Source organism: Drosophila arizonae, chromosome 3, assembly GCF_054131065.1.
Source record: "Drosophila arizonae isolate 15081-1271.41 chromosome 3, UAZ_ARI_1.0, whole genome shotgun sequence".
NCBI classification, from domain to species: Eukaryota; Metazoa; Arthropoda; class Insecta; order Diptera; family Drosophilidae; genus Drosophila; species Drosophila arizonae.
The window spans coordinates 37,953-58,042 of record NC_142923.1 but is presented as its reverse complement, the minus strand read 5'-3'; the positions used below and the strand labels follow the sequence as shown (position 1 = coordinate 58,042).

Below are 20,090 nucleotides of genomic sequence, written 5' to 3'. Positions count from 1 at the left end.
TTGCCATAGTGGGGCAACAAGCTGCTTGTATATGATAGTTTTAGTTTTCATAGATAATTTACTATCTTTATTTACGAGCCAATCTATCTTTTTAAGCCTAGCCCTAACCCTAGTAACGACCGTAGTGACATGTTGAGTGAAGCGCAGTCTAGAATCTAACGTAACGCCCAGATATGGATGTGAGGTGCTATTCTCAATAGTTTCGTTGCCAATGCGAATAGCCTGGTATGGCGCTATAGGTCTGAGTGTATGCATGATGTGCGTAGTTTTATTTGCATTAATTGTAATGCACTTTTTGTCCGTATGTCTAGATTGATCTCTAGACGGCCCGGATGGCGGCGTCTGCCGGGGGCTCCACTGCCGCACACGCACGAAACACGAAACCCGAAACTCTAAGTCGGATCGACACTCGGCTCGGCTCAGCTCGGTTCGGTGCGCACTCGCTGCCGCTCACTCGGACGACTCCAGGGAAACTGGACTGCCCAGCGCCTCCACCAGATTTGAGTACCGATTCGGCTTCGATTTACTCAAAGCAGTTCCAATCCCCGATCCCAATTCCAATTCCAATTGGAAATGGAAATGGAACCGGAGACGGGAAAAGCTTTGAGCAAATCAATTGTCCACCGACTGTGATGGCGAGAATTTCACCAGCAACAGCCGGTAGATGGCCGAATGGGTAGGCGCTAGACAGTCGCTAGAATCCATATCTATCCCATTATTATACCTAGTATTTTGTTTAAACTGGAATGAATTGGCGCCCAAAATTAAGAGAATGTTATCTAACAGGGCTCAACTGGCTAAACAATGATATTAACAGCCGCGCAGGGCTGCCATATCTTATTAAACTACTTAACATAAATGCGAATGTAAAGTGTGTATGTACAAGTGTGTGTGTGTGTATGAGTGAGTGAGTGAATGTGTAAATCTACAAGAAATTGCGTTGCGCGAAAAATCAAAAACTAATAGCTACAATCAAAAAGTGAGCGAATTAACATTAATAGTGAATTAATTAATTAAACTAAATACTAACTATACTAAAATACTACTAATGAAAAAGAAACTGACTAATAATACTACTAATATTGTGTGTGAGTGTGTGTGTGTGTGTGTGTGTGTGTGTGTTGTACTATATTTACAGGTTGTTTTTCATGTGATGGCTGCTCGACCGGTGGAGGGGGGACGAACACGAACATCAGAGGCTGGCAATCAAGGAGTGATGCAGCAGATCAGTGACGACATCCAGCGGGACATCCAAGGAGTACAGGTAAGTAGTAGGAGTGGATTACATCAGGTGAGTATATTTAGAGTAGCAATTGTGTGTACAATTCTAATTCTGTCGTTTACTTGCAGCATCAACTGGAATTTTAAAAGTGAGACTGGCAGTGGAACCAGCCATGTAATCAGCAACAGCACTGGCACTTGGGTGGCCAGCACCAGCTGCTGCATTGACTGCAGTTGCATCCACAACTGCAATGGATATGGACATGGACATGGACATCGACATCTTCATCAGCGGAGACGGAGGCGGCGTCCAGAGTGAAGTTGCCAGCCCGAAGACTGGAGACTGGTATAGGCGCCAGCAGTGCAATATGCACCACCAACACCAGCATCGGCAACAGGATCATCGGCGTCATCAACATCAGTGAAAATGGCGCAGACATCAAGTGGCTTCAGCATCATTAGCTCTGGTGCGAGCAAATGCATGCAGTTATTGGCTGACACCCATAGAATTGGCCAACATCTGTCGTATCGACAAGTGTTTGGCCATGGAGTACAGGCGCGTATTCATCCATATTGTAGTTTGTTTACATTTTGCATAGACTAACCATAATTTGATTAATTCTAGTGCAAAATGTCGTGTCATGGGCAAATGCATGCAGCCTGTCATCTAGCTGCAAGCCCATACACATTGAATGGCCAATTGTCGCCCACAATTGACGACAAGTAACGAGAGTCTCTGTCTGCACCCACAATGACAGCCTGCCGGTCATCAATATGGACACATAGCAGGGAGTGCAGAGCAATTACTATTCGATTGGTAATGTACCACTTCTTGATCACAATCGTAATTCGATAGGAGTCAAGGAATTGATGTAGATAATAATTGTGTTGTTTTTATTATATTGCAGATCAGTCATCATCCTCGCCGCAGAAGCAGCATACTGGAAACCATCGACGCCAACAACAACCAGGATGTGCAGCAAACAGGCAACAGCGAGTCATCTTTGTGCGTATATTGATGTATTGTGACCAAAAGCAGTAATCACGTCGATTTAAAGCTAATGAACAATTGTGTTTGTACTCTCATCTTCTCATTTACACCATGCGCAATTGCGACAAGAGTGCGTTAGATAATAAGGAGGAGTGGATTGTTACTGGGTGAGTATTGATATTATTATTATTAAGTGAAGTGGGTGAGTGTAGAAAATTTATAGTAGTTGAATTAGGTTTGTATAGGCTATAAGAACAGGTAGTCATTATATATTTGGGGTCTCATTTGCAATTTGTTGCCTGCTACTGCTAATGCTGATGCTGGCAGACAAGCAGGTTGTTAGCGCGGACATCATATCTATTAGACGATCCAGCTTGTTGACGATAGCCTTGTTGATGGCTGAATTAGCTTTTGTCTACTGTCTACTCTCTGTCTAGCCAATCTAGATTCTTGGACATCCAGAGGTGGGCGTCTGCCGTCGGCCGCCACTGATCGGATCGCGGATCGCGTGTCGCCTTCAAGCCGCTCATCTGCAGACTATTCTCGGAGCAAGACTGCCCAGCGCCTCCACCATAGAACTTTCATAGAACTTTCATTCCCTAAATTCAGCCAATTCCAACTTCCAGTTGCATCAAATAACTAGCTCCCTCTATGGAAAAGAGAGAGTGAGTTAGATGATGCAACAGCCGGCAGATGGCTGAAAAAAGGACTGACGCTGCAACAGTCGATTTGCATCAGCAGTGTGTATCCCTAATATATACCGAGTATTTGAATTTGGAATAAATTGGCGCTCAACTATGCTATCGATTATCAATTATCGATTCTGTTGCATAGTTGAGCTCAATTGGCTTGCTGTGATGTTAAGCAGCCACGCAGGGCTGCCACATCTTATTTGAATCTTAACATGAATGCAAACTGCTAAGAACTAAGTATGTGTGTGTGTGTGTGAGTGAGTGGGTGAAACTTATCGATATTGAAATGGCGTCGTATGAGAAATTGTGTGATTACAAACTAAGTGAATTTGAATAACATTATTAAAACTAGATAGAAATTAACAATTAAATAATAAAAATACTAAATATTACTAATAAAGACTAATAATGACTAATAATACTAATATTAATATTGTAAGTGAGTGTATGTGTGTTGAATATAAACAAGTGTTTTTTTTTTTTTTTCCAATTTTTTTTTGAACAGGTTTTCTGTTTGTATGCCTTGACAGATTTTTCTGTTCGTATGTCTATGAAGAACACACATTAATGATCTCCGCTTCTTCCCATCTCATACATGATCAGCTGACCAGCAGCTGCATGGCGAGGGGAAGATAGTACGGAGATACTTTTTATTCAATTGATACTTCACAATAGCATTTCTTATGAATATAAATAGCGCCTATGAGATAATTAAAATCTATACAGGACAATATTAGTCAAAACTTATCATAGAATGATTCAATTCAAATAGCCAAAAGTGCACAAAAATAACAGTGCAGCTTAATGTTACAAAATACTTATAAAAGAGCAATTTAAAGATAATACAAATTAACAATAAAGTGCTTGAGTAACTGATTAACGACTAAATAGATAAGTAAGATTTAAGTTTAACAATAGTAATAGATGGCATTAATTAATATAATTCAATTTTTTCATTAATAAGCATCTACAAGATGCACAGAGAAAATAGCCCAAAGTGGCCAATTGGAATAATAGAGAAAAGTCGAGACAAAGTCTGGTCATTTTCTCAAATATGGGCTTAAGCTAAAATTAGCTTTGATCTCTATGTGATCCAAATACGACCCTATAGGCAGCAAGTGGTGATGGTGGTGGTAGTGGCCGCGGCATTGGCGCAATACCCTCGAAAACAGGTAGTCGTTGCGGCTGGTGGGCTGCTGTTTGTTCAGCTTCGTTGCGTTGCTGAGCCTCACGTCGGCGAAGGAATCGCTCCCTACTTTCAGCAATTTCGTCGGCTTCCCGTTGTAGTTGTCGCTGGGTGCGTAGAGCAATATCGTTGGCTAAATGCGTGTTAACGAGACTCGTGTATCTAGCCAAAGTTATCCGCTGTGGAATAAACGGATCATAGGCTATGTTTTTGGCCAGATTGTTGCTATGAGCGCGAAGTCTGTCATAGTATTTAGCGCATAGATTATTGAGTATCTCATCTGCAGACAAGACGTCCAGTCCAGTTCTGATGCGAGTGTTCGAGATAAAGTACTGAGCACCAGAAATGGCTCTCAGAGCTTTATTGTGAACGACTCGAATACGGCTGAATTGCGCCTCAGATAGCAGAGCGCCCCAAACAGGCAGCGAGTATTGCCAAAGTGGAGCAACTAGCTGCTTGTATATGATGACTTTAGTCCTTAGACTCAATTTACTGTCTTTATTGATGAGCCAATCTATCTTTTTAAGCCTAGCCCTAACCCTAGTAACGACCGTAGTGACATGTTGTGAGAATCGCAGTTTCGTATCTAGAGTAACACCCAAATATGAATGAGAAGTGCCATTTTCAATGGTTTCGTTGCCAATGCGAATAGCCTGATATGGCGCTATAACTCTAAGCGTATGCATGATATGCATAGTCTTGTTTGCATTAATTGTAATGCACCACTTGCTCGCCCATTCAGCCAAACTATCCATATACGCCTGCTGCTGACTGAGCGCGACTGCTTGACGAGAGTCAGCCGAAAGAACGATGACGTCGTCAGCATAAGTGGCAATCAATATCCCACGTAGGCGAGTTGGCCTTGGTATGTCGCTGGTGTATATATTATACAAGATAGGCCCGAGCAAGCTACCTTGAGGCACACCAGCGTGAATTTGCTTAATACCTGAGCGACAACCACCGTGACACTCAACAATAAACGTCCGATCAACTAAGTAGCAGCAGAGGATGCGGTAGAGAGCATCCGGCAATAGCATCTTGAGCTTATATTTCAAGCCTGTATGCCACACTCGATCAAAGGCTTCCTTGATATCCATATAGACAGCAGAGCAGTATTTGCGGTCATCAAACGCTTTAATAATAAATTGAGTAACTCGACCCAATTGCTGCTCAGCTGAATGCGCCTTGCGGAATCCAAATTGATGATTTGGAATCGCATTTACAAGAGTATCTTGCTCCAGCATACGGCTCAAAATCAGATACTCAAGTATCTTAGAGAGGCCAGACAGCAGACTTATTGGCCTGTATGATGCAACATGGTGCGTAGGCTTGCCAGGCTTATGCACCATCTTCACCACAGCTAGCTTCCAGCTCGAGGGGAAATGACTCAGTCGTAGTGAGTTGTTGCAAATGAGCACAAGATACAACACGGCCTTCAATGGCAGCGCTTTAATAGTGTGATTATCAATTTGATCCAATCCAGCAGCTTTTTTGTTCTCTAGCGTGCTGATGTGACTGATGACCTCAGCCGCAGTGACTGGCCGAAATGAGACTGAAGCAGTCAAAGATGGCTGGCTAACTTGAGCCTCGATCTCGGCCAGATCACTGGGCGGCGTAGACACGATTGGCTGAAAACGCTGCTCAAGACTTGCAGCAAATGTTTCGGCCTTCTCGGCTGTTGTCTTGCACCAGACATTTTGCGCATTAGAGCCATTGCCACTGGAGGACTTCAACAGCGGTAGATTTGGCGCAGGCTGCCGCTTGATCTCGTTGGTCAGCCGCCAGAGCTTCTGCATACTATATCTATCAGTTGGATCGATAGATCTAAATAGCTCTTCCTCATACTTCTGCCTAGCATATATGAGCTCTTTGCGTATGCGATTCGACAGCCTGTTGCAGAGCATCTTAAGCATCGGATTGCGACTTCGAGTCAGATAGCGCTTGATTTGCTTATGGGCCTCGATAAGTTGCAGAGTCTGCCTGTTTACTCGAAATCTAGTCCTCATAATCTTGCGTGGGTGCTGTGCATTCGCATAGTTTGCAGCTTCTTCAATATTTTTTACAAAAATATTGACCGCATCATCAATATCGTCAGCACTGTTGATCTCAGTGTTGAGCAAGATTTTTTCATTTAGATAGCTCTGAAATTTGTTAATGTTGGCATTCAAATCAAGCAGGTGGCCTTTTGCTCTGCTGGTGACAGGCTTCTCAACCAGCTGAACTTGCAGCGGGAGATGGTCAGAGCTGAGCTCGAAAGAGTCAGTGATGGTCAGCAAATCACGCCTGATGCCTTTAAATAGCGCAAAGTCAATGGCAGACGGAGTTTGGCGCGAATTAAACGGAAAATGGGTGGGCGACCCAGTTGCCAGAATGTTGCAATTCACTTGTAGAATACTATTGACTAGCATTCGGCCACGGAGACAAGATCTGGCGTTGCCCCACCACTGACTTTTCGCATTCCAGTCACCACCGACTATAAAAGTGTCACCCAAGGATAAAAGCAGGTTGTTGAAATCTTGCCCAGACCAGATGACTTGAGGCGGGCAGTAGATTGAGACAATATTGATATGACGGCCATTTTGCAGGCTGACTGAAACTTCGACAGATTGATGCGAGTCGTTAGATGTAAAGCGCATAGCATAATGGCATATCTGTTGTTTAATTATAAAGGCTGCACCTCCTCTGCGCCTGTTTGAGGGGTGATTTGCTAAATAAACAATATAACCATTAATAGCAATGCTATCGCTATCAGTCAGATGCGTTTCAGACAGTAGCATTATATCTATATCGTGCTTGACGAGATATAGGTTGAGCTCATTAAGCTTTTTCTTGACACCGGCAGCATTCCAAAAAGATATCTTGATGTTGTTGACACGTTGAGTTACAGCATGCTGCAGTGCAGCGCTGCGTCTACTGGCATTTGGGGAAGTGGATACATTACTAGACATTTGAAGGCTCATTGGGACCAACTCTGGCCATCAAGAAGGCAAAGACAGTGGTCATCATCTCAATGAGTTTATCTAATTTAGCCTCTAATCTAGAGCTAACTTTTTTTTTTTATATATATATATTTATTTATAATCCAACTTATTACTAAAACTATAGCAACTTTTTTGAATTTGAAATAACAGCAATCATAGCTATGGGTTTTAAATAACTTAACGTTTCGATAGCCGTTTAGCATAACATTAGCAGCTTTTGTTTTGAATTAAAAATAAATATAACAGCAATCATAGCAATGGGTTAGGTGACTTAACATTTCGATAGCAGTTTACATTTAACATAACATTTCGATAAATATTTGTTATTATTTACATCCGTGCAATCTGGGCACACTTAGTTAAACGTGCTTGTTGATATTGTAGCAAATAAGCATTACAATTAGTTAAGTATATTATTATTAACAATATTTAGGTGGCTAGTACATAATTTTATTATTATTATTATTTATTACTATTATTATTATTTATTTTTTTTTTTTTTTTCAGGATCCGGGCTGCACTTCACAGGATAACCACATCAAGCTGGGATATTTTTTTTTATATATATATATTTATTTATAATCCAACTTATTACTAAAACTATAGCAACTTTTTTGAATTTGAAATAACAGCAATCATAGCTATGGGTTTTAAATAACTTAACGTTTCGATAGCCGTTTAGCATAACATTAGCAGCTTTTGTTTTGAATTAAAAATAAATATAACAGCAATCATAGCAATGGGTTAGGTGACTTAACATTTCGATAGCAGTTTACATTTAACATAACATTTCGATAAATATTTGTTATTATTTACATCCGTGCAATCTGGGCACACTTAGTTAAACGTGCTTGTTGATATTGTAGCAAATAAGCATTACAATTAGTTAAGTATATTATTATTAACAATATTTAGGTGGCTAGTACATAATTTTATTATTATTATTATTTATTACTATTATTATTATTTATTTTTTTTTTTTTTTTCAGGATCCGGGCTGCACTTCACAGGATAACCACATCAAGCTGGGATATTGCGCAATTTATGGGCACCCCTCGTCGCTGGAGTTTGTCGGCAGGTAAGTCATCATTGCAGGTTGTAACTGGTATTTTGATGCTTATAGCTTTTTCCATTTACAGGCTTATGTTAGCCCAGCGCCATAGCATGACATCAGGGAGGCGTAAACACCCGAAGGCGAGGCTGCAGTCCTTGGGCCAAATGTGTTTTGCAGATCAAGGGCGTCTGCATCCTTCAGGCAAGGCAAGCATCGTGATGTAGGCATATATACCAAGGATGGCCTTCACAGCTGTGTAAGGTCGGGTTAGTCTATAAAGAAATGATATTTATAGTAGTTATGGTTTATATTTGATAATGGTCCCATTGGGTTTCGTCTCGCATTTGTAGTGACTACAACCAGGCCAGGTTGAAGACTCCATCTATGGTTACGTCTATGCAGATGTGCACTGGGAGTACGCGTTCCAGTCCGATTGTAGGCTGCAAAGGGCAGTCCATGTGGGTCAGCCAGGGCTTCTACTCCAGTTCTCGGCCAGTGCAATAGGGACGGCACGCTTTCACCTAGCAATCTCTGATAGTGTCGCCTTGGGCGCCTGGTCATTTGGGTGAGTTGCTGCCGCTTTTTGTGCCGTCTCAAGAAGCTTGCATCACTGTCACATGCAATTCTCCTGTGCAGCGCCATCTGGATATTTCTCGCTGTCATGGTCCAGCATATTAGCAATACATTGATATGTATGTATTTGCAAGAACGCTGTGTGTGCTTCTGTGGTGAGTTTACATGTATTCGAGGAGCTGTAGTCAATGTTCTTCGCTGCTCTATGGCAGTGTCTGCATCCAGTTCCTGTTCCAGTCTAATCGTTATTCTTTCCAGTCCTTCGTCAAGTAGCAGGTCCTGCAAAGCGACCTGTAGTTTCTGTGGACACGTAGCCTGAGGCTGCAACGAGTATGGAGCAGTTTCTGGGATGGTCGCTATTTGTTGCAGTGGTCTATCATTGGATATGGAGTCTGGCTCAGCTGTTGTCACTTCAGCTTGTGCTTCTATCCTCGCAGCCCATGTAGTCGTTGACAGGGCTGTTATTGTCTCAATACGCGGCTCCTCGATGTAGTCAGGGACTATTATTCGTTGTATGGAGAGAGGTTGGCCCTGTATCCGTTGAACTACTTGTTCTCTGGTGAGCTGTCCACTCCAGTATTTACGTTTCAATGTGTTTATAATGGACTCGCAGAATCTGGTTGGCGGTCGCATCTTGCGCTCTTTCACACGTCGTGCCTGTTCCAGCGCCCGTCTCTCAGATTCCTCTCGCTCGCGATCTTCCTCCTGGATGCGCAGTAATGTTGGGAGGTCTTCTCTGGGTAGTTGTCGCTGCTGGTGCTGTATATCTTGTGGCTGTAGTGGCATTATATAGTGTTGTAGTTGCTCAAAGTATCGAGGTCTGCTTAGGCGTAGTGGCACATACGGATCCATAATCAATTTACGAGCTTCCGGGTTAACATGAGATGCCAATGATCTGGCAAATCGATCACTGGCAAGTTTGAAAGCCTCGTCAACCGAGTTGATTCCATAGGCGGTACGTAGTTCAACATTTCTTGCATACCACGATGCCTTAACTGCATTTCTTAATATTTTATTTTGATTCGTTTGCACGCGCTGTATTTGAGTATCTGATGCAAGAGAGCCCCATACTGGGAGCGCATACTGCCAGATCGGTACTATTAGCTGCTTGATGACTAGTGTTTTGCATACGGTCGCCAGTCTGCTGCTTCTCCCCAGGAGCCAGCCCAATTTAGCAGTTCTCGCCTTCAGACGCACACAAAGCTGGGTCACGTGTAGTCGCATTGTTAACTTCCTATCCAGTATGACGCCTAGGTAGTTATGTGATTTTTTATGCTGAACAGCATGTCCGTTTAACTGGATAGATGATACATATCCTCTTTGTCCGCTTTGAGCGTTGTTTAGTGTGAATACTACATGAGCTGTCTTGGCCGCGTTTATTTGTATAGCCCATTTTTGGGCCCAGCTGGTGAAGTGGTTTAGATAGCTCTGGTTTTCTCTTGCAGCAGATGAGGGTATGTTCGATGAGCACATCACCACTGTGTCATCTGCATAGGTAGATAGCATCATCCGATTTTGATTTGTTGCGAGAAATTGGCGGTTTTGAGTGATCCTGGGCAGTGGCATGTCAGACGTAAAGATTGTATATAAAATGGGGCCCAGCACGCTTCCTTGGGGGACACCAGCTGTGGCTCTGCCTATCCTTGATTTAATCCCGTTGCATATAACGACAAATGTCCGTTCACCAATATAACTTTCAATGATTTTATATATGTTAATGGGCAGTATTTTTATCAATTTATGTAGTAAGCCTGCGTGCCATACTCTATCAAAGGCTTCTGAGATGTCAATGAATATGCTTGAGCAATATTCCTTTCTTTCATATGCACGCAATATGAATTGGGTGACTCTCGCCAATTGTTGCTCCGTACCGTGTTCTCTTCTGAATCCGAATTGGTGAGTAGGTACCGCTTTAGCAAAATCCTCGACCTCAAACAGTCTGGTCAGCAGTAATCTCTCAAACAATTTGGAGAGGCCCGAGGTTAGACTGATTGGACGGTATGATGTCACCTCTGCCGAGTTTTTGCCTGGTTTTAAAATCATAGAGATGCCTGCGTGCTTCCATGCGTCTGGAAAATACCCTATTCTGAGTATGGAATTGTAGATTAGCAGCAAATATAGTTGCGCTTTTAGTGGCAAATTCTTAATAACGCCGTTGTCCACTCCATCTTCTCCCGGCGCCTTGGTTTTGTCCAGCAATTCAATTTGTGACTTTAATTCATTGATTGTAATAGGACGAATTGCATGGATTTGCTGCGACTGTTGCTTTTTTCTTTGCTTTAGTGTATGCCATTCATTATGTATGTCATCTCTTTGCTTAGTCGTGTTGAAGAGTTTAGGCGAGAATCTGTCTTCCAAGTGAGCGACGAACGCTTCTGCCTTTTCTTCCAGAGTCTTAGTCCATTTAACTTGAGAACTTGGGGCACCTGCCGGTGTTATCTTCAGAGGATAGTTGGGCTTTGGTTGCCTTTTCACCTTATTCGTCAGTTTCCAGAGTTTTTGCATGCTGTACTGATCAGTATTAACAATTCCAGCAAATAATTTATTAATTTCTTTTTGTTTTAGGGTGACAATGGCTTTCTTCAGTCGGTTTTGCGCAGCCCTGTAATTTCTTCTGGCTTCCATGGTACGCGTGGCCATCAGAGTTCGCTTGCATTGCTGTTTATGGGCTAATAACGCTAGAGTATGTTCGTCCATTTGAAGATCATGTCGCCGTCTCTGTCGTCTGGATTGATTGAAGTGCGATGTAGCTGCCAGTGCTGCCAGCTTTACGTTGCGCATGAATATTGCCACAGCATCTTCAATATCTGCACTCGTATTAATTTCTGTATTGAGATGGATATTTTGATCGAACGTCGCTTGAAAGCGCTCAATTTTGGCTCCGCGAGGTAGTAGGCAACCGCCACCTGGTTGATGCTCAGTGAGTTTACGACGATGACCACCAGCAGACCATTCAATAATTAGAGGTAAGTGATCAGAGTCTAGATCAGTCATTGAGCTAATTTTGAGGCGGCAGTCTTCAATTCCACCATAAATAGCAAAATCAATTGCTGATGGTCTCTTTCTCGTGCTATAGGGAAAGTGTGTGGCACTGCCAGTGGCCAGGATATTATGCCTCCGTTGCACATGGACCGCTTCCAGGAGCGCTTTGCCCCTTTGGCATGTGCGTGTGTTGCCCCACCAGGTGTGCTGGGCATTCCAGTCTCCACATATGATGAATTTTGCTGGTAAGTCGTGTCCAGAGTAGCCTTCAAGGTGTCCCAGCAGTTTTGTAAAATGAACAGCTGTCCATTTATATGTTGGTGGACAGTATACTGGTGAGATAATGACATTGTCTTTTCTTTTTTCATTTTCCTTTAGAATCACTATTGGCATGCATTGGATAGATTCCTCACATATGGCCTGGAGAGCCATGTGCCTTATGCTGCTGCGCACGAGGATAGCAACTCCGCCTCTCCTGTGTGATTGTGGATTTGTGGCCGTATATGTCACGTATCCCGGGACGTTCAGAGTGTTTGCACCTGGTGGCACTCGCGTTTCAACGACCATCATAATGTCTACTTTTAGGCGCTGAATAAAAAGTTCCACTTCATTCATCTTGTTGCTCACTCCGCTGGCATTCCAGAATGCAATTTTGTATGAGTTGCCATTCTGAATTCCAGAGTGCATGGCATTTTGAGTCTGGTTGGAAATGTTTCTATTGGTCATTTATGTTGTCATTGGCGGTGACAAACTCCTCAGCGGCAGAGTTGTTTCCATCTGTCTGTTTGGAGAGCTGTAGAAGTTGCTGTTGCTGATGAGGCTGCTGTTGCTGGTGTTGTTGTTGCTGTTGCTGTTGCTGCTGCTGTTGATGTGAGCCTAGGGGTACTGACAATGTGTTGTGTGCCATTTGCATGTTAATAATTTGCGTCAATAATGCTAACATCTGATCTATTTTTTGTTCTAGCCTAAACATTGGTACACATTGCTGTCCGTTATGTTGTTGTTGTTGGTGCTGTTGTTGCCTGAGGTGCTGCTCTATCCTCATTCGTCTTTGAATATTGGCCAGGTGCTTCTCAGCAGGATTGCTTATATGCGCAGTGGGTGAGTCGTTGTTGCTATTGGCTCCCAGTCGTTTATGTGGGGGCTGGGCCTGTGCCATACGCCGATGTATTCTATTCTGTGACGCCTTGAATGGATTTAGCGGTAGCGTGTTGTTTTGTGTGTCTGCATTCATATTTGGTGTAGCGTTTATTGTTGGTGTATGTTGTAGGGTCTGCAGCTGCTGTTGTTTCTGCAGGTTCAAATATTGCGACTGTTGTTGTTGGCTAGTCAGCTGTTTCTTTTGTGTTGTGTTTGCTAAGTCAGTAGATAAGCCTAAACGCACAGCATCACTGTAGGATAGAAGTGGCTTGTAGTTTGAATCGCTTGAGGAGATACCAGTTGTTTCTTTCGTAATCGGCTCTCGAGTAACGGCTAGTCGTGGTTGCTGTTTCTGTCGTTTTGCCTCTGCAATAGCTCGATATGATGAGAGGTTTCTTCTGGCCGCCTTATATGCCGGGCAGCCTTTGTAGCAGCTTATGTGCTCTCCTCCACAGTTGGTACACTTGGGCGTAGTATTTCTTTGTTTGGTGCAACCTATGGTGGCATGATCGCCTGCACACTTCATGCACTTGAAAGGCCTCCTACAATAATTCTTCGTGTGGCCATATGCCTGGCACCTATGGCACTGTGGCGGATCTACTGGCTTGGCCTGCCGTTCAATTTTCACTGCCTGATTGCATAATTCTTTAAGCCCCAGGATGTTTAAATGGCTGCCATCTGGGTTGGGCTGTATTTCTATTTCGAATAGATTTATCGGCTTTCCCGTAAAGCGCTGCCTAGCGCAGCGTATATGCCTAACACAGTATCCCTTTTCGCTCAATATGTTCTTGATCCACTCAGAAGGGGTGGAATGGTGGATATTCTTTACTATTATGCGAAGTCCCCTCTGGCTGGGCAATTGGTGGGTGTGCAGATGTATTCCATCTGCCTCAAGCGTAGTCCGTGCAGCATTATAAGCATCGATGTCTTCACATTGGATGCGCAGCCCATTGCTAGGAGTGACTTTAGTGCTGAATTTCTTAATCAGGGAGTTGTCCTTAAGCTTCTGCAGTATAGGCATTATATCGGGGACCAGGGGTAAGAAGAGGGGGGGAATCTTTATTGGCTTCTGTTGCAGAGAGGCAAAGAAAGGTATAGCGGTGGGGGGAGGCAAGAGAACAGCAGCCATCTTAGTGGGTTGTTGTAGTGTTGGCTGTGGCTGATGCTGATTCATATTTTGGGGTAGCAGCAGTTGCTCTGTGTTCAGAGCTCTCAGTGCCATATCAGTTTGCACTGCTTGCTGCTCAGTTTTGCGCTGCTTTCTTATTTCGTTGATGGAGCGAGCCAGGGGGGAGGTCTCTCTCTTTGTATTGCTTTGATTAGCATTAGTGTTGTGTTTGCTAATGTGAGTGTTGGTGGCGACTATCTTTGCGTCTGTGTTTGTTTTGAATTGCTTCTCATTAGTGCTGAGTTTGCTGATGTGAGTATTAAAGGTGAGTGTGTTTGCGTTTATGTTTGTGTTTGCAGTTTTTGCAGTTATGTTTGTGATTGTGTTTGCGTTTGAGTTTTTCTTTGCGTTTATGTTAGTGTCCGTTTTTGTCTTAGTGGGAAGGGTTTCTGTGTGCGTGTGTGCGTGTGTAAGTGTGTGGGTAGATGTATCTCTTTGAGAGTTTTTTTGTAGAGAGAGTTTTTTTACGTTTACTTTGGGTTGGTGAAATAAGGAGAGAGGCTTTTTACTGCTATTTTTTTTCTTTCTTTCAATTTTTGCCGCTTTTTTCTTTACATATAAGCTGCGAATATGCGGCAGCATGTAATTTTCTTCTGGTGCCGAGTCAGATTTTAGTAATGGCGTCTCTGCAAGTGCTTCATCATCCTCTGATATAAATCTAGTGTCGTTGAGTGGTGAGCCTTCACACGCCTCCATGGACATATCCGAGTCAGATAGTAGTGATGTTATGTACTCACCGCCTGTTTGTTTAGTGAGAGTAAGTGCGTCCGTGGGCGCTTGCTGCGTTCCATCGTCAGCGGAGGCACTCTGTTTGTTGGTAAAGATTACTGTAACCCCCGTCGCGGTGTCATCAGAATCACTGCCAGTGGGCATGATGCAAGATACATCCATGTCAAGTTCCCTTCCAACCGATATTGGCGACGAATTTAATGATGAGGATTCCATTTGTGGTCCACCCATAGTCTTTTCCCCAGTTCCAGCTTACGTACTTGATTCAATCGTAGCTTTTAATGAAAAGTTACTTTTTTTTTTTTTTTTTTTTTTAAATAAATTTATTTAATAATTTATTTATCGTCACTTTATTTGTTTTTATTTTTTTTATTTTTATTTTTTTTTTTTTTATTTGCAGCGCCCTTTTAAAGAAAAAAGTCACTTTTTTTTTTTTTTAATTTAATTTATTTGCTTTAACTTGTTTTCTATATGTACAAGTGTTAAATATTGCACAAAGTGCTTTTCGCGGCGCGCGCACACCGGCAGCGAGGCGGACAGAACGGCAAGTCTGCGCACTCGAACAGTCAGCAGTGGAGTATGCGCCAGCCAATTGCCTGCCGTGAAGCGGCAGTTACAAAATCTCTCTCTCGGAATTCTCTTATACTTAATTCAAGTCATTACTTTCACGAAGCAACATATTTGAATTTAAATTACTGCATTTATCGCACTTTGATATCGATGTTGCTTGGCCCGATATACTATATCGGATGCCCTAGTTGCCTACAGTTTTCTAGTATATATTTTTTCAGCATTTTTTTAGCGTATTGGCCTATCCGACAATGGTCACACGCAGGCGCCATGCAGAAATGAGAAATGTGAAATCAAATGAATACGAAACAAGACAAGACTGCAAGACTTAACAGCTAACATAAATTCAATTTACATAGATTATTTACTAATTCTCATTTTTTTTTTTCCTTCTCTTATCAGGTAATCACTGGAATCCATGAGAGTCCAATTGGGATGGGTCATCGGGCTGCAGTTCTCATCTGCAGATCGTCGTCAAGTAGAGCAAGGGAGAGGAGGGAAGAACAGCCAGTCCAGCTGTCTGACCGCCTCCCGTCTGTGGCGCCGTCCAGTTGTTGCAGAGGGCATGGGTGAGTACAGCATATGCATTAGCTTGCATGCGCATAACTACTCACACATTTATACATATCAAGTATGTACATTTGTGTGGATTGCAGTGTAGAAGAAATAGAAATATTTCATTAGTGGTGCAATAATAAAATGACATTATTTTGCTTTGTTGTGTTTGTTTGTTTTTGTTTTTCTTTTTTTTGCTTAATTTATTTTATTATATTTTTTTTTATTAGTATTTGCATTTTCTTTTTTTTTTTCTCTCTCTTCTCTTCTTATTTTCTTTATTTTATTTTATTTATTTTTTCAACATTATTGATTTGCTGTTTTTATTTTTATTTTTATTTATTTATTTTTTTTTTTCTCTAATTTTTTGTTTTTTTTCTTGTTTCAGGGTCGTTAATTGGTAGTCTTCTGTGGATGCTTGGCCGTTTTGAAGATAAGTGCATTTTGTGTTGTTTTCTGTTATTTGTTGTTTAAATTTGTTAATTTGTGAGTTCTTTTTATTTTTTTTCATTGCAGGTCAGCTTATTGGCATCTCCAGGGGCAGATAGATGCGTCGTTGATCATCGTCGTCGTATTTTTGGCCGTATTGCAGGTAAGTGTATATTTTAACATTTTGCTAGTGTTAAAATTGTTATTAATTAGATGATTTTTTTAATTTTTCTCGTTGCAGGTAAGCTTATTAACATCTCTAGGGACAGTTAGAAGCGTCGTTGATCATCGTCGTCGAGTTTTGGCCGTTTTGCAGGTAAGTGTATATTTTGAATTTTGCTAGCTATATATTAGTTATTAATTAGATGATTTTTTTTAATTTTTCTCGTTGCAGGTAAGCTCATTAACATCTCTAGGGACAGTTAGAAGCGTCGTTGATCATCGTCGTCGAGTTTTTGGCCGTTTTGCAGGTAAGTGAATATTTTAAATTTTTGCTAGTGTTAAAATTGTTATTAATTAGATGATTTTTTTTAATTTTTCTCGTTGCAGGTAAGCTCATTAACATCTCTAGGGACAGTTAGAAGCGTCGTTGATCATCGTCGTCGAGTTTTTGGCCGTTTTGCAGGTAAGTGTATATTTTGAATTTTGCTAGCTATATATTAGTTATTAATTAGATGATTTTTTTTAATTTTTCTCGTTGCAGGTAAGCTCATTAACATCTCTAGGGACAGTTAGAAGCGTCGTTGATCATCGTCGTCGAGTTTTTGGCCGTTTTGCAGGTAAGTGTATATTTTGACTTTTTTCTAGTTTTAATATTGTTATTAATTAGATGATTTTTTTAATTTTTCTCATTACAGGTCAGCTTATTAACATCTCTAGGGACAGTTAGAAGCGTCGTTGATCATCGTCGTCGAGTTTTGGCCGTTTTGCAGGTAAGTGTATATTTTGAATTTTGCTAGCTATATATTAGTTATTAATTAGATGATTTTTTTTTTTTAATTTTTCTCGTTGCAGGTAAGCTCATTAACATCTCTAGGGACAGTTAGAAGCGTCGTTGATCATCGTCGTCGAGTTTTTGGCCGTTTTGCAGGTAAGTGTATATTTTGAATTTTGCTAGCTATATATTAGTTATTAATTAGATGATTTTTTTAAAATTTTTCTCGTTGCAGGTAAGCTTATTAAAATCTCTAGGGACAGTTAGAAGCGTCGTTGATCATCGTCGTCGAGTTTTTGGCCGTTTTGCAGGTAAGTGTATATTTTGAATTTTGCTAGCTATATATTAGTTATTAATTAGATGATTTTTTTAAAATTTTTCTCGTTGCAGGTAAGCTTATTAAAATCTCTAGGGACAGTTAGAAGCGTCGTTGATCATCGTCGTCGAGTTTTTGGCCGTTTTGCAGGTAAGTGTATATTTTGAATTTTGCTAGCTATATATTAGTTATTAATTAGATGATTTTTTAAAAATTTTTCTCGTTGCAGGTAAGCTTATTAAAATCTCTAGGGACAGTTAGAAGCGTCGTTGATCATCGTCGTCGAGTTTTTGGCCGTTTTGCAGGTAAGTGTATATTTTGAATTTTGCTAGCTATATATTAGTTATTAATTAGATGATTTTTTTTAAAATTTTTCTCGTTGCAGGTAAGCTTATTAAAATCTCTAGGGACAGTTAGAAGCGTCGTTGATCATCGTCGTCGAGTTTTTGGCCGTTTTGCAGGTAAGTGTATATTTTGAATTTTGCTAGCTATATATTAGTTATTAATTAGATGATTTTTTTAAAATTTTTCTCGTTGCAGGTAAGCTTATTAAAATCTCTAGGGACAGTTAGAAGCGTCGTTGATCATCGTCGTCGAGTTTTTGGCCGTTTTGCAGGTAAGTGTATATTTTGAATTTTGCTAGCTATATATTAGTTATTAATTAGATGATTTTTTTTTAATTTTTCTCGTTGCAGGTAAGCTCATTAACATCTCTAGGGACAGTTAGAAGCGTCGTTGATCATCGTCGTCGAGTTTTTGGCCGTTTTGCAGGTAAGTGTATATTTTGACTTTTTTCTAGTTTTAATATTGTTATTAATTAGATGATTTTTTTAATTTTTCTCATTACAGGTCAGCTTATTAACATCTCTAGGGACAGTTAGAAGCGTCGTTGATCATCGTCGTCGAGTTTTGGCCGTTTTGCAGGTAAGTGTATATTTTGAATTTTGCTAGCTATATATTAGTTATTAATTAGATGATTTTTTTTTTTAATTTTTCTCGTTGCAGGTAAGCTCATTAACATCTCTAGGGACAGTTAGAAGCGTCGTTGATCATCGTCGTCGAGTTTTTGGCCGTTTTGCAGGTAAGTGTATATTTTGAATTTTGCTAGCTATATATTAGTTATTAATTAGATGATTTTTTTAAAATTTTTCTCGTTGCAGGTAAGCTTATTAAAATCTCTAGGGACAGTTAGAAGCGTCGTTGATCATCGTCGTCGAGTTTTTGGCCGTTTTGCAGGTAAGTGTATATTTTGAATTTTGCTAGCTATATATTAGTTATTAATTAGATGATTTTCTTTTAATTTTTCTCGTTGCAGGTAAGCTTATTAACATCTCTAGGGACAGTTAGAAGCATCGTTGATCATCGTCGTCGAGTTTTTGGCCGTTTTGCAGGTAAGTGTATATTTTGAATTTTGCTAGCTATATATTAGTTATTAATTAGATGATTTTTTTTAAATTTTTCTCGTTGCAGGTAAGCTTATTAACATCTCTAGGGACAGTTAGAAGCGTCGTTGATCATCGTCGTCGTATTTTTGGCCGTTTTGCAGGTAAGCGTATATTTTGACTTTTTTCTAGCTATATATTAGTTATTAATTAGATGATTTTTTTTAATTTTTCTCGTTGCAGGTAAGTTTAGTGGGATCACAGAGGTTGTTGTAAGCTACCTAGTACATTGCTACGCTCGTTGGCATAGTTGTACTAGTAGTTGTGGAGCTGGTACGCCAGCTTGATGACGTCATCGCTGTGACCGCCTCGCACTCGTCGCTGAGGTCCATCAGCTCTCGGAGGTCGACCTCGTCGCGTCTTGGAGTCCTCCGCTGCATTGGCTCACCTGCATCCATGACTTGTGTTTGTTTGTTTGTATTCAATAAAGTGAAAACTATAGTCATAATTTGTTCAATTTGTTTCTCCAGCCTCTCGAACATGGCCTTGTTTTGTTCAAGTAGCTTTTCTAGGCTACTTGACTTGGCTTGCTCGTCCTTTAGCTGTTGTTGCAGCCTAGCCAAGTGCCTTGCTGCTGGATTACGTCCATTGGATATGGTTGTTGTAGTTGTTGGCCGTTTCTCATTGTTGTTTAATGAGTTTCTCTGTGTGTTAGTGGTGCGTTTGGTGGGCTTTGTAATTGGTGTTTGGGGTTGCTGTTGTTGATGTTGTCGTCGCGTCTGTCTTTGTCGTTGTTGTAGTTGTTGTTGTTGTTGTTGTTGTTGCTGGTTTTGCTGTTGGTGTTGTGGCAGTGGCTTTGTTGTTTTATATGATCCACGCACCACGCTGCTGTATGTCAGCTTGCGCTTTGTGCCTGGATTTAGTGGCGTCTCTTTTGTGCGTTGTTGTTTTTGTCGCAAATGATGTTGCTGCTGTTGTAGCTTTGGTTGCTGCTGCCGCTGCTTAGTCTGTGGTCGATCATGGCGCTGTTGTTGGTGTTGCTGTTGTTGTTGTTGTTGTTGTTGTTGCTGCAACTTGTTTGTAGGTAGGTACCTTACAGCTAATAGCCTATTTCGTGCTTCTTTGTATTTAGGGCAGCCTTTATAGCAGCATACATGTGCACCTCCACAGTTGAAGCACTTTGCGGG

At 41.2% G+C, this 20,090-nt stretch overlaps 1 long non-coding RNA gene across 30 annotated transcripts; it reads left to right on the top strand.

Moving 5' to 3' along the window:
• The first annotated feature begins 872 nt into the window (after positions 1–872).
• LOC149269549 (uncharacterized) lies at positions 873–16,758 on the top strand. Of its 30 annotated transcripts, XR_016269407.1 has the most exons (14): positions 873–979; positions 1,139–2,038; positions 2,130–2,379; positions 7,579–7,956; positions 8,061–8,149; positions 8,211–8,391; positions 8,476–8,690; positions 8,762–9,257; positions 9,312–9,653; positions 11,264–11,324; positions 11,402–11,664; positions 11,775–11,925; positions 12,059–16,587; positions 16,666–16,758. It is a non-coding gene; the product is annotated as an uncharacterized LOC149269549 (long non-coding RNA). The 30 variants fall into 30 exon arrangements; XR_016269404.1 differs by having other exon boundaries at positions 11,264–11,664; positions 16,666–16,757; XR_016269408.1 differs by lacking the exon at positions 9,312–9,653 and having other exon boundaries at positions 16,666–16,756.
• The last annotated feature ends 3,332 nt before the right edge of the window (positions 16,759–20,090 follow it).